At 43.1% G+C, this 12,845-nt stretch overlaps 1 long non-coding RNA gene across 1 annotated transcript in view; it reads right to left on the bottom strand.

Annotated features, from left to right (window-relative positions):
• Positions 1–875: 875 nt before the first annotated feature.
• LOC140399596 (uncharacterized) overlaps positions 876–12,845 on the bottom strand; it is a 35,102-nt gene continuing 23,132 nt past the window's right edge. Inside the window, exon 4 of the long non-coding RNA XR_011937749.1 lies at positions 876–918. This is a non-coding gene — a long non-coding RNA (uncharacterized lncRNA). The remainder of the gene's footprint in view (positions 919–12,845) is intronic.

Here is a 12,845-nt window from a genome sequence, read left to right as displayed (position 1 = left end):
ATGATGTGTCTGGGGAAGGGTGGGGTACATTGGTCAGCTCAGGCTTGTAGAGCCGAAGGGCCTGTTCATGTGCTGAACCTTTCTTTGTTCGTCTTCACCCCAGATGAGATGGCCAAACCCCTGCCCCAGACAGCACCAGAACCTGCGAGATTATCGATCTTGGTTCCAGTAAATAATACCAATGCCGGTAACTGTACTCTCCCCGATGACGCCTCCATTTCTTTATCCGCCGCCCCGCTCCCCACACACACTTTAACCGATCCCTGTACCATGGTCAATTTGGTCATCCTCTCTCCAGTCCCCGATTCCACCCAATCAGGTGGAAAGAATGTCGAACTTTTTGGAGATGGACATGGGCTGAGGATCCTGTAACTCTACCTCCTGGACTCCTCCACCTGGATCTCATCCCTCTCCCCACATCACCCTTCTTATGTTACGTGTCTCTTAGTTCCTCAGCTAGGTTATATTCATGTCCCATTTTTTGTAACCATATGTAATCATATATACATGACTCGTATCTCGTATTCCATAACTCTTATTTATGTCTTAATTATTTCCGACCTTATATTACCTATATTCCACTGAATTGTCTTCCAAAATTAGGTCTAAAAAATTATCTTTCTTCATATTGTTTAAATTAACTAGGAGCCTCCCTCACTCCAGGGATCGATGTTCAATAGGGGAATACACTCAGAATATCAGGAGCAACATTTGCCAAATGTTAAAATCTGTAAGATACGTCTACAATTTGACACAGCTGCCTCAGTTACAGAGACAGAGTGTCAAAGAGAATACCCTCAGCGGCTGAATATCCACAGGGTTTGGGAAAACAGAATTCAAAAGATCCAAAATCCTCTGAGATAAATATTGTTCACCTCGTTTCAGTCTTCAGTGGCGGCCCCTGAGACTGCGTCTCCCCTATCCAGATTGACCGGTTAGTGTCCACAGATACGGGTGGATATATCGCGATGCGGAGTAGGTATTTGAGTGAGACATGAGAGCAGAAGGACAGTGTACAGTTTATGGTATAAATAGTCTTCCTTATACAGGCACACAGAGTGTAAAGAACAGATTGAATTATCTCAGCTACAAAGTCAACTTGGCTGTCACAACATGGCAGACATGACAGAGACATGACTGCAAGATGCCCACAACTAGAAAGGCTGACCAAACAGCTAATAAAATCCACAAAAACGGTGCCTGAAAGCAACCTCGCAAGTGAAAACATCGGCATCACAGGAAACATTTACAATTTTTAAGGAAAATGAAAAAAGTTAGAAGATATGTGGGCCCTTTTAAACTGAAATTGAGCTGTTTTCAATTAAAAGAAGGTGGTGACAGATATGCTGAAGGATGGATTGCTTTCAGTATTTACAATAGAGGAAGAGATTGGCATGCCAGAGGTCTCAAGGACAATATTATTAAACAGGAGCAGGGATTGATTAAAATTCACACAGTCTGCGCATCACTAATGGAGAAATTACTAGTGTTGGAATGTGACAGATACCAAGGAATAGGCCCTTCCCATTCCAGGGGTTTTAAGGAAGGAGTTGGGAACATTGCAGATTCCTGAAATGACGAGTAACCGTGCTAGCAATGAACATGACCCTTATTCTGGAACTGTGTCTCCGAGTTCAACTAGTGAGCTCGTATGCATAATCCTCATGCTGTAAATGTGAGTCTTAGTTCTCCAGCGAGCTTATGTACATGACCATTAATCTGTAACCGTGTTTCTCAGTCACCCAGAGGTGTATGCACGTAATATATTTCATGTAACTGTCACCAAATTCTCAAGCAAGCTTCCTTACAGTACTCTTGTTCTGTAACTGGGCCCGCCAGTTCCACAGGGAGCTGACACACATGACGTTTGTTCTGTAACTGTATCTCCTGGTTAACAGGCAGTGTGCACACATGATCCTTACTCTGTAACTGTGTCTCCCAGTTAACAGGTAGTTTGTAAAAATGATCGTTATTCTGCAACGTTGTCTCCTAGTTCTATAGCGACATCATTTAAATGTCACTTGTTCTATTGCTGTTTCTCCTAGGTCGCTGCCTATGAAATTTTCAATGGTTTTAATATTCATGTCCAATTTTTTCCGACCTTTGCTTCTATATTTCCGTCTAAATTTTCTTGCAAACTTTGGCCTCAATAATGATCTTCCTTCACGTTATTTAAACTGACTCGGATTCTGCCTCACCGACGGATCTGGTGAATAATTGAAGATCTCACAGGTAGACATCCTTTCGGAAGGAGCGGTCACAGTATGGTTGAATTTAAAATACAGATGGAGGGTAAGAAGCTAAAATCCTATTGCAGCTTCATCTGCTTAAGCAAAGGAGACGACACTGAGGGAGGAGTTGGCTAATGTAGACTGGGAGCAAAGACTTCATGGTTGGACAATTGACGAAACGTGGAGTACATTCAGAGTTTATTCATAGTGCTCTGCAAAGGTATGTTGCAGTGAAATTGAAGGAGTGGAGGAAAAGGGATAATCAGCTATGGATATCGAAGGGAAAACGTGAATAAAAATCTAAACAAAGTGGCAAAGATTAGTGGGAAACTAGAGCATTTGGAAACCTTTGCAAGTCAATAGAAAGCCACGAAAAAAGCAATAAAGAAAAGGAAGATAGATTAAGAGACTAAAGTAGCTGAGAATATAAATGAAAAGGAGTGGCTAGGGTCAACATTGGTCCTTTCGAGTATGAGAACGGGATTTAATAATGGGAATTGAGGAAATGGCGATGGAGTGAACGAATATGTTGTGTCGGTCTTCGCAGTATAAGCCACAAACAGCATGCCAATAATTAAAGGCAAGGAGGCTATGGCAGGTAAGGACCTAGAAACGATCATTATTACTAATGAGATAGTGTTGGGTAAGCTATTGGGGCTACAGGTACACACGTCTCCTGGCAATGATGGAATGCATCCCAGGGAACTAAAAGAGATGGCGGCGGAAATAGCAAATGCACTCGTGATAGTTTACCAAATGTCGCTGGAACCTGGGGCGATTCTGGCAGATTGGAAAACAGCAAATATGACGCCACTGATTTAAAAAGGAGGGAGACAAAAGGCCAGTTAGCTCAACTTCTGTAGTGGGGGAAATGCTAGAATTTATCATCAAGGAAGAAATACCGAGACATCTGGATCGAATGTGTCCCAATAGGCAGACGCAGCATGGGTTCATGAAAGGCCGGTCATGCTTCACTAATTGTCTGGAATTCTATGAGGGCATTACTAGCTCGGTAGACAACGGGGAACTCGCGGATGTGAGGAATCTGAATTTCCAGAAGACATTCGACAAGGTACCGCACGAAAGGCTGCTACATCAGTTAAAGGTGTAAATTGTTACGGGTAATACAGTAGAATATATAGAGGATTGGTTAACTGAAAGAAAGCAAAGAGTGGGGAAAACAGTTTTTTTCTTGTTGGTGATCATTGGCTAGTTGTGTTCCTCGTGGATCAGTGTTGAGATCGCAATTGTTTACAATTTACATAGATAATTTGGAGTTTGGGACCAATTGTAATGTGTCAAAGTTCGCAGATGTCACTAAGATGAGTGTTGGAGCAAAGTTTACAGGACACTGAATGTCTGCAGAAGGTTGTAGATAGTTTAAGTCAGTAGGTAAGGATCTGGCAGGTGGAGTACATGTTTGGTAAATGTGTCAATCTATTTTGGTAGGAATAAAGCAAAATGGACTATGATTTAAATGGTAAAAAATGTCAGCTTGCTGCTGTGCAGAGGGACCTGGGTTTCCATGTGCATGAATCGCAAAATGTTAGCTTGCAGGTTCAGCAGGTGATTAAGGCGGCAAATGATATGTTGTCGTTCATTGCCAAAGGGATGGAATTTAAAGAACAGTAAGGTTATGTTGCTGCTGTTCAAGGTGCTGGTGAGGCCACACCTGGACTACTGTGCACAGTTTTGGTGTCCATCCTTGAGAAAGGATGTGCTGACATTGGAGGGGTGCAGAGGAGATTCAGCAGGTTTATTCCGGAGTTGAAACGCTTGTCTTTTGACGAGAGACTGAGTAGACTGTGACTTTACTGATTGGAATTTGGAAGAATGAGGTGGGACCTTCTGGAAACAAATGACGGGAATAGATAGGATAGATGCAGGGAGGTTGTTTTCACTGCTGAGTGAATCTAGGACTAGAAGGCATAGCCTCAAAATATGGGACAGCAGATTTAAGACTGAGTTTAGGAGGAACTTCTTCACCCGAAGGGTTGTGAATCTGTGGAAATCCCTGCCCAGTGAAGCAGTTGTTGCTGCCTCGTTGAATCTGTTTTTAAGACAAAGATAGATATATCTTTGAACAGTAAAGGAATTAAGGTTTATGGTGAGCGGGAGGGTAAGTGGAGATGAGTCCACAAAAAGATCACCCACGATCTAATTGAATGGCGGAGCTGCTCGAGCGGCCAGATGGCCTACTCCTCTCTCTGGGTCTTATGTTTTTATTGTGTTCTTATGTCGAACAGTGAAATACTCTCAGCAGATCAGCAGAAACACTTGCAAACTATTCAAATACACTCGATACATTTGCAAGTTGACACATCAGCCTCAGTTACAGAGACAGCCTGTCAAAGATTATAGTCTCTGCGGCTGGACATGCACAGACATATGGGGTAGAACATTTAAAAGATCCAAAATCATCTGAAATAAGTAATATTCCCCTCGGTTTAGTCTTTAGTGCCTGCCCCTTACACTGAGATTGTATCACCTCATATCGGTCTCCCCGCATAGTGTACAGAAACGGGTGGAGATGCCACTGTAAGATGAATATTAAACATTTGGGTAATGTATTAAAGATGAACACTTTGCAGTTTACAGTATCAACACTGTTCCTGATATAAACTGATGGAGTATGAAGAAAACTTTTCATGAACCCAGCCTCAGATTCAACTTGGGGTTGCAACGTGGCAGCCAGAAAAGACATGTCTGGAGATGGTTGCAACTGTAAAGGGTGACAAAGTAGATAGTATAATCCGTAAAAATGGAGTATTGAAATAAACTCGCAAGTGAAAACAAAACATTCACAGAAAATGTGTAGTTTTATGTGGAAAAGGAGAGTGGTCGGAGAGAATGTGGCTCCTTGTAAATTCAAAATGGTTCTGTTCTCAATGAAAATAAAGTGATGAAAAACATGTAGGATGAATGTGTTACAGTTTTCACCATTGAGGGCGCGGTTTCCATGTCAGGGAGCCTAAGAAACTATTATTGAACAGGAGCAGGGACTGAAAGAAATTCAGTCGGGGTGTCACTAATGGTGAAATTAATAGTGTTCGAACGTGAAAACTCCCCACCAACAGACCGTTCCCATTTCAGGGTCTTCAAGGGGGGAGATACAAACACTGCAGATTCCTGAAATCAGTAGAACCCAGATACCTGAGATACAGACCATTGTTCTATAATTGTGTCTCCTAATTCCCCAGCTGAATTATATGCATGGCCCTCATTCTGAAATGTGGCTCCTAGTTCCACATACACATAGTATACCTGTCCCTTATTTTGTAACTATGTCGCCTGGCTCTCTGTATGACTTATACATATAACCCTTATTCTGTAACTGTCTCAGAGGTCCCCAACTAGGTTATTCAAATGATCCAGTTTCTGCAACTGTGTCTTCTGGTAACAGTTAGGTAATATGCATGATTATATTTTTAAAAATCTGTCTCCTAGTTTCCCACCTCGCTAATAAACATGACACCCATCCTGTAACGTGTATAGACTTTCCCCAGCTCGATTATCTGTAAATTTGCCTCTTTGTACCCCAACTAATTTTTGTACAGGATTCTTATTCTGCAACATTGTCTGCTTGTTCTCCAGGTAGAGTATATACATGTTTTCTGTAACTGTATCTTCTATAACCACCTGGCTTATATACATGACCCTTATTCTATAGCTGGCTCCTTGTCATCCTGTAACTTTGTCTCCTAGTTCCCCAGCTAACTTACGTACATGACCCTTACTCCGTACCTGTATCGCCTAGTTCCCCAGTTAACTTACATAGGTAAGGTTTACTCTGTAACTGTGTCTGCTAGTTCCCATCTACCTTTTATACAAGACCCTTATTCTGTGCCTGTCGTGCCTCGTTTCCCAGCTAGTTTATATACAGGACCCTCATTCTGTACTCGTGTCTCCCATTCCCCAGCTAGCATGTTTAACTAACCCTTATTATGTACCCGTGACTCCCAATTTCCCCATTTGCGTATATACATGGCCCTTAGTGTGTACCTATGTCCCCTAGTGTCTCTATGTTCTCCAGCGACCATGAATACGTGGCACTTATTCTGAAACTGTCACCCAGTTCCCCAGCGAACTTACATACATACTCTTATTCTGCAACTGTGTCTCACAGTCCCGCAGCTAGCTGATAGAGATGAAACACGCAATGTTAACTGTGCCTCCAAGTTCATAGAATTCACAGTGCAGAGGGAGACCATTTGGCCCATCGAGCCTGCACAGGCCGTTAGAAAGATCACCCTACTTTAAGTACACCTTCTCCCCGCAACCCAGTAACCCCACCCAAACCTTTTTGGACATAATGGGCAATTTAGCATGGCCACTCCACCTAACCTGCACATCCCCGGACCGTGGGAGAAAGCCGAAGCTCCCGGAGGAAACCCACGCAGACGTTGGGAGAACATGCAGACAGTGACCGAAGCCAGGAATCGACCCTGTGACCCTGGCGTGTGAAGAAACAGTGCTAACCAATGTGTTCCTGTGCCACCCACTGACAGTGCGACCAAGTGACACTTACTCTCAGTAATAACCTGCTCGCTGACCCCCAGTTCGGTTCTACAGCAAGTGAATATGCATAACTCTTATTGTGTAACGGTGTCTCCCAATTCACCATTGTGCTTATACGCCTTACACATGTTCTATAACTGCGACCCTGAGTTCTCCGGCTAGCTTATATATATGACGCTGGAACGTGTTATCAGATGAGGTTGTGAAAGCAGATCTATTAACGGCGCTCAAAATGGATCTCGACAAATACATGGATAAGGTGGATATAGAGGGATACGGCACTAGGAAGTGCCGAGTGTTTTGGCTAAGTGTGGTATCATGGCCGTGAAAGGCTTGGAGGAGAAGGTCCTCTTCGTGTTCATTGTTTCCAAGTGAGCTTCTGTGGAACAATGAGATATGGTTACAAATCAAGGGTCATGTATCAAAGCTAGCTGGGGAACAAGGAGACACAGTTACAGAATACAGATCATTAAGATAAGCTTGCTGGGGAACTTGGAGAAACTTCCAGAATTAGGTAATGTAAATACGCTAGCTGGAGAACCAGGAGGCACGGGTGCAGAATAAGTCTCAAGTATAAAAAGTAACGATGGACCGAGTGAAGACGGTTAAGAAGGAAGGTTGGCGAGATAAGTTCAAAGGGGAACTCGGAGGTACAGAGACAGAATCACGGTCATGTGTACAGATTAGATGAAGAATTAGGAGGCACAAGATCAGAATAAGGGACAGGTAGATAATTGAGTTGGGAAACAGAGACATGCGCAGGGTCAGGTTGATGTGTATTAGCCAACTGAGAAGCTGAGAGGCCTATGTTCAGAATAAGAGTCATGCATGCAAACGGATACAGAATAAGGATAATGTGTATCGCTGACTGGAGAAGTAGCAGAAAAAAAATTACAGAATCAAGGCCTTATATATAAGCCAGCTGGGAACTGGGAAATGCATTTATACATTTCGGGTCATGTCTGGAAACGAGATAATCAGGTTCCTGGGAGGGACAGTCTCGGAATAAGGGGCAGCCAGTAAAGTCTGTAAAAAGGGGCATATTACTTATTTCAGAGGATTTGGTATCTTTTGAATTTTCTACCCCAGAACTCTGTGAATTTTCTGCAGCAGAGGATATTACCTTTAACAGGCTGTCGCTGTGACTGAGGCTTCTGTGTCAACTTGCAAATATATCTTATAGATTTGAATAATTTGCAATTGTTTCTGCTGATCTTCAGAGTGTATTTCCCTTTTGGACATTCATCCCTGGGGGGAGGCTCAGAGTAAGTTTTAATAACGTGACAAAATATGTTTTTAGACCTAATTTTACATGAAAACATAGAGTAACCTATGTAACCAAAGTTCCGAAGTAGTTGAAATTAAATATAATACTCTTTGAAAAATACATAACCAAAGACCCTGGAGACACTGCAATAGAAGACATACATTAATATGAGCTAGCTGGGGAAATTGGGCACACAGTTACAGAATACGAGTCATGTATGTAACCTCTATGGGGAGCGAGGAGACACGGTTATTGAATAAGGTCGTGCATATCAGCTAGCTGGTGAACTGGGAGGTACAGTAACAGAATAAGGGTCATGTATATAAGCTCGCTGGTGAAGTGACGGACCAACATTATGAATAAGGCTGATGAATAGCAGTATACAAATTGGCAAGTAATCCTTCATTTATATGGAACAGTTGTAAAGCCGCACTTGGATTATTGTGCACAATTCTGGTCGCCACACTGCCAGAATGATGTAGAGTGTGAAGAGGACAGTTATCAGGATGGTGCCCGGTTAGGAGGATGTTAGTTATGTGGAGAGGATGAATAGACTCGGACTGTTTTCATTAGAACCCCGGAGGTTGAAGGGCGAACTGATAGAGGTCGACAAGATTATGAGGGGCATGGATAGAATGGATGGGCAGGCACCCTATCCCAAGGTGGTGTCTACCACCAGGGGTCATGGACCTAAGGTCAGACGGGAAATTTTTAGAGGCGATCTGCGAGGCAGGTTTATTACACACAGCGTATAGAGTGGCTGGAACACGTTGCCAGGGGAGGTTGTAGAAACACGTACTTTTTGCGGCGTTGAAAAGGCATGTCGCAAATACATGGATCAGTTGGGTATGAAGCGATACAGCACGAGGAAGGGCTATGGATATAGGCCAAGAATGGTATCATCACCAGTACAAGCTTGCAGGGCCAAATGTCCTGTTCCTGTGCTATATTGTTTTTTGTTCTATATAAGCTCGCTGGGAAACAAGGCGATACGATTACAGAATAAGGTTCATGTATCTAAGCTAGCTTTGGAACATGGAGACTCAGTAACCGAATGATGTTCAGGTATTTACGTTATATGGGCATATGGAGACACCATTACTGAATGAAGAGCCATGTCTATAGGCTGGCTAGGGAAATGGGAGACACAGTTACATCGTGTGGGCAATGTCATTGCACAAGATTTTTAACTTGGAGACACAGGTGCAGCACGGGTCATTAAGTGAAGCTTGTTGGGAAATAGTAGAAACTGTTACAGACTGTGGCTATATTTCCAAGTCAGGGTGGTGAGTGACTTGGAGGGGAAATCACCAGGTAGTGGGTTTCCTCGATATCTGAATTTTGCCCAGTCCCTGCTCCGGATTCAATTATTTGTCTCCTTGTATCGCTGGCATTTTGAACTCTTCCTCTCTTGTAAATCCTGAAACCAAGTCATTAAAGGCATGTTTGTCATGTCCTTATTTTAATTGGCAAATACACCATCAACAGTTAAAAAAGGACAACATTACATGTGACGGCTCTCCTTTTCATAATTAATTTCAAACGCTCCCTATGATGACTCCTTGCGATTTTAGTTCCCTGCTCTATTTATTTGTACTTTACTCTTGCTTGTTCACTGTTTACAACTGTGACAATCCTGCATCCACGATTCTATCATGGCTGCCATGTTGTCACACGGAAGTTCAATTTGTGGCTGGGGTCATTTAATCTATTCTTCAAACGTTTTGTGTGTGTCTGTACGAACAAAATTAATAATATCGTAAGCTAGACACAGTCATTCTGCTCTAATTTTGTTTTACCCAAACGCGGTAACTGTTGCTATTTCAGCGACTTATCCACGTTTCTGTACAGACACTAACCCGGGAGACGGATACTGCAAGATACAGACTCGGCACAAGGGGCAGCCACTGAAGTCTGTAAAAAGGGGCATATTATTTCATTCAGAGGTTTTGGGATGTTCTGAATTCTCTACCCCTGAACGCTGCGAATTCTCATCTGCAGAGGATATTATCTCTAAAAGGCTGTCTCTGTAACTAAGGCTGCTGTGTCAACTTGCAAATATACCTTCTAGATTTGAATTATTTGCAAGAGTTGCTGGTGATCTTCTGAGTGTATTTCCCTATTGGACATCGATGTCAGGGTGAGCGAAGCTCAGACTAAGTTTAAATAACGTTAAGAAATATAATCTTTTGGACCTAATTTTGGATGACAACTTAGAGGAAACAGCAAAGCTATGAAATAATTGAAAATACATACAATACTTCCATTAAAATACATAGCCATAGAACTTGGAGACACTGCAATAGAAAACATGACATTAATAAGAGCTAGCTGCGGAAATGGGGCACATAGTTCCAGAATAAAGTTCATGTATATAAGCTCGCAGGTGAACTGGGAGACACAGTTAGAGAATAAGGGCCATTATATCAGCTCGCTGGTTAAGTGGCGAGACAACTTAAAGAATAACGCTGATGTATGTCAGCATACAAACTGGCACTTCGTGCTACAGTTGTTTCGAAGCTATGTTAGGCCGCACTTGGAATATTGAGCACGATTGTAGTCCCCAGAACATAGAACATAGAACATAGAAAAATACAGCACAGAACAGGCCCTTCGGCCCACGATGTTGTGCCGAACCTTTGTCCTAGATTAATCATAGATTATCATTGAATTTACAGTGCAGAAGGAGGCCACTCGGCCCCTTGAGTCTGCACCGGCTCTTGGAAAGAGCACCCTACCCAAACTCAACACTTCCACCCAACACCAAGGGCAATTTGGACATTAAGGGCAATTTATCATTGGCCAATTCACCTAACCCGCACATCTTTGGACTGTGGGAGGAAACCGGAGCACCCGGAGGATGGAGAGGCTTTGGGAGAGGGTTCAGAGTCGGGTTACCAGGATGTTGCCTGGTCTGCAGGGTGCTAGCTATGCAAAGAGTCTCAATAGACCCGGACTGTTTTTATCAGAACCCCGGAGGATGATGACTAAGTCCGATGAATATCAGTACAAAAAGTCATCCTTCATGTGTTTGGAACCGCTGTAAGGCCGAAAGGATTATGAGGAGCATGCATAGAGTGGGTGAGCAGGCACTTTACTCTTGAGTGGATGTCAGCCACCAGGGGGCATAGGTTGAAGGTCAGTGAGGCAAAGTTGAGAGATGTGCGAGGCAGGTTTTATTGCACAGGGTGGTGAGTGCTGGAACGCATTATCAGATGAGGTTGTGGAATCAGATATATTAACGGCGTTCAAAATAGTCAACAACAAATACATGGATCAGATGGATATAGGGGGATGCGGCACGAGGAAGTGCTAAGTGTGATATCATGACCGTGAAAGCATTGGAGGACCGAAGGTCATCTTCGTGTTCATTGTTCTACAGGAGCTCGCTTCGAGGAAACGATGTAAACAAAGGTTCGAAATCATTGAAATTAAATATAATACTCTTTGAAAAGTACATAACCAGAGAACTTGGAGACACTGCAATAGAAGACATATCATTAATATGAGCTAGCTGCGGAAATTGGACACACAGAATACGGGTCATGTATGTAACCTCGCTGGGCACCGAGGAGTGACGGTTATTGAATAAGGTCATGAATATCAGCTAGCTGGTGAACTAGGAGGCATTGTAACAGAAAAAGGGTCATGTATACCAGCTCTCTGACGAAGTGACGGACCAACGTTATGAATAAGGCTGATGAATATCAGTATAAAAATTGGCAAGTCATCCTTCATTTATATGGAACAGTTGTAATGCCGCACTTGGATTATTGCGCTCAATTCTGGCCGACCACTGCCAGAATGATGTTGCGTGTGAAGAGGACGGTTATCAGGATGTTGCCTGGTCAGGAGGATGTTAGTTCTGTGGAGAGGATGAATAGACAAGGACTGTTTTCATTAGAACCCCGGAGGTTGAGGGGCGAACTGATAGAGGTCTACAAGATTATGAGGGGCATAGATAGAGTGGATGGGCAGGAACTCTATTCCAAGTTGGTGTCTGTCACCAGGGGCATGTATTTAAGGTCAGTGGGGAAAAGTGTAGAGGAGATCTGCGAGGCTGGTTTATTACACACAGCATGGTGAGGTCGTAGAAGCAGGTACTTTCATGGCGTTCAAAAGGCATGTCGACAAAACATGGCTAGATTGGGTATAGAACGATTCAGCACTAGGGAGTGCTATGGATTTTGGCCAAGAATGGTATCATCACCGGTACAAGCTTGCAGGGCCAAATGTCCTGTTCCTGTGCTATATTGTTTTTTGTTCTATATAAGCTCTTTGGGAAACAAGGAGGTACGGATACAGAATAATGTTCATGTATCTCAGCTAGCTTGGGAACTGGGAGACTCAGTTATCGAATGATGTTCAGGTACTTAAGTTATATGGGGACATGGTGATACCATTACTGTATGAAGAGGCTGGCTATGAAAATAGGAGACACAGTTACATTGTGTGGGCAATGTAAACACACAAGATTTTTAACTTGGAGACACAGCCACAGCACAGGTTATTAAGTGAAGCTTGTTGGGAAATAGTAGAAAAAGTTACAGACTGTGGCTATATTTCCAAGTCAGGGTGGTGAGTGACTTGGAGGGAAATCACCCGGTAGTGGGGTTCCTAGATATCTGAATTTTGCCCAGACCCTGCTCCTGTTTCAATAATATGTCTCCTCGTATCGCTGGCATTTTGAACTCTCATTTTCATAATTAATTGCAAAAGCTCCCTGTGATGATTTTAGTATTGCGAGTACTGTCCCCATCAAACACTCCCAGGACAGGTACAGCACGGGGTTAGATACAGAGTAAAGCTCCCTCTACACTGTCCCCATC

The sequence above is a fragment of the Scyliorhinus torazame genome, chromosome 23, assembly GCF_047496885.1.
Source record: "Scyliorhinus torazame isolate Kashiwa2021f chromosome 23, sScyTor2.1, whole genome shotgun sequence".
Lineage (NCBI taxonomy): Eukaryota > Metazoa > Chordata > Chondrichthyes > Carcharhiniformes > Scyliorhinidae > Scyliorhinus > Scyliorhinus torazame.
Note: the sequence above shows the minus strand (reverse complement) of the source record. Positions and strands in the feature narration are given on the sequence as shown.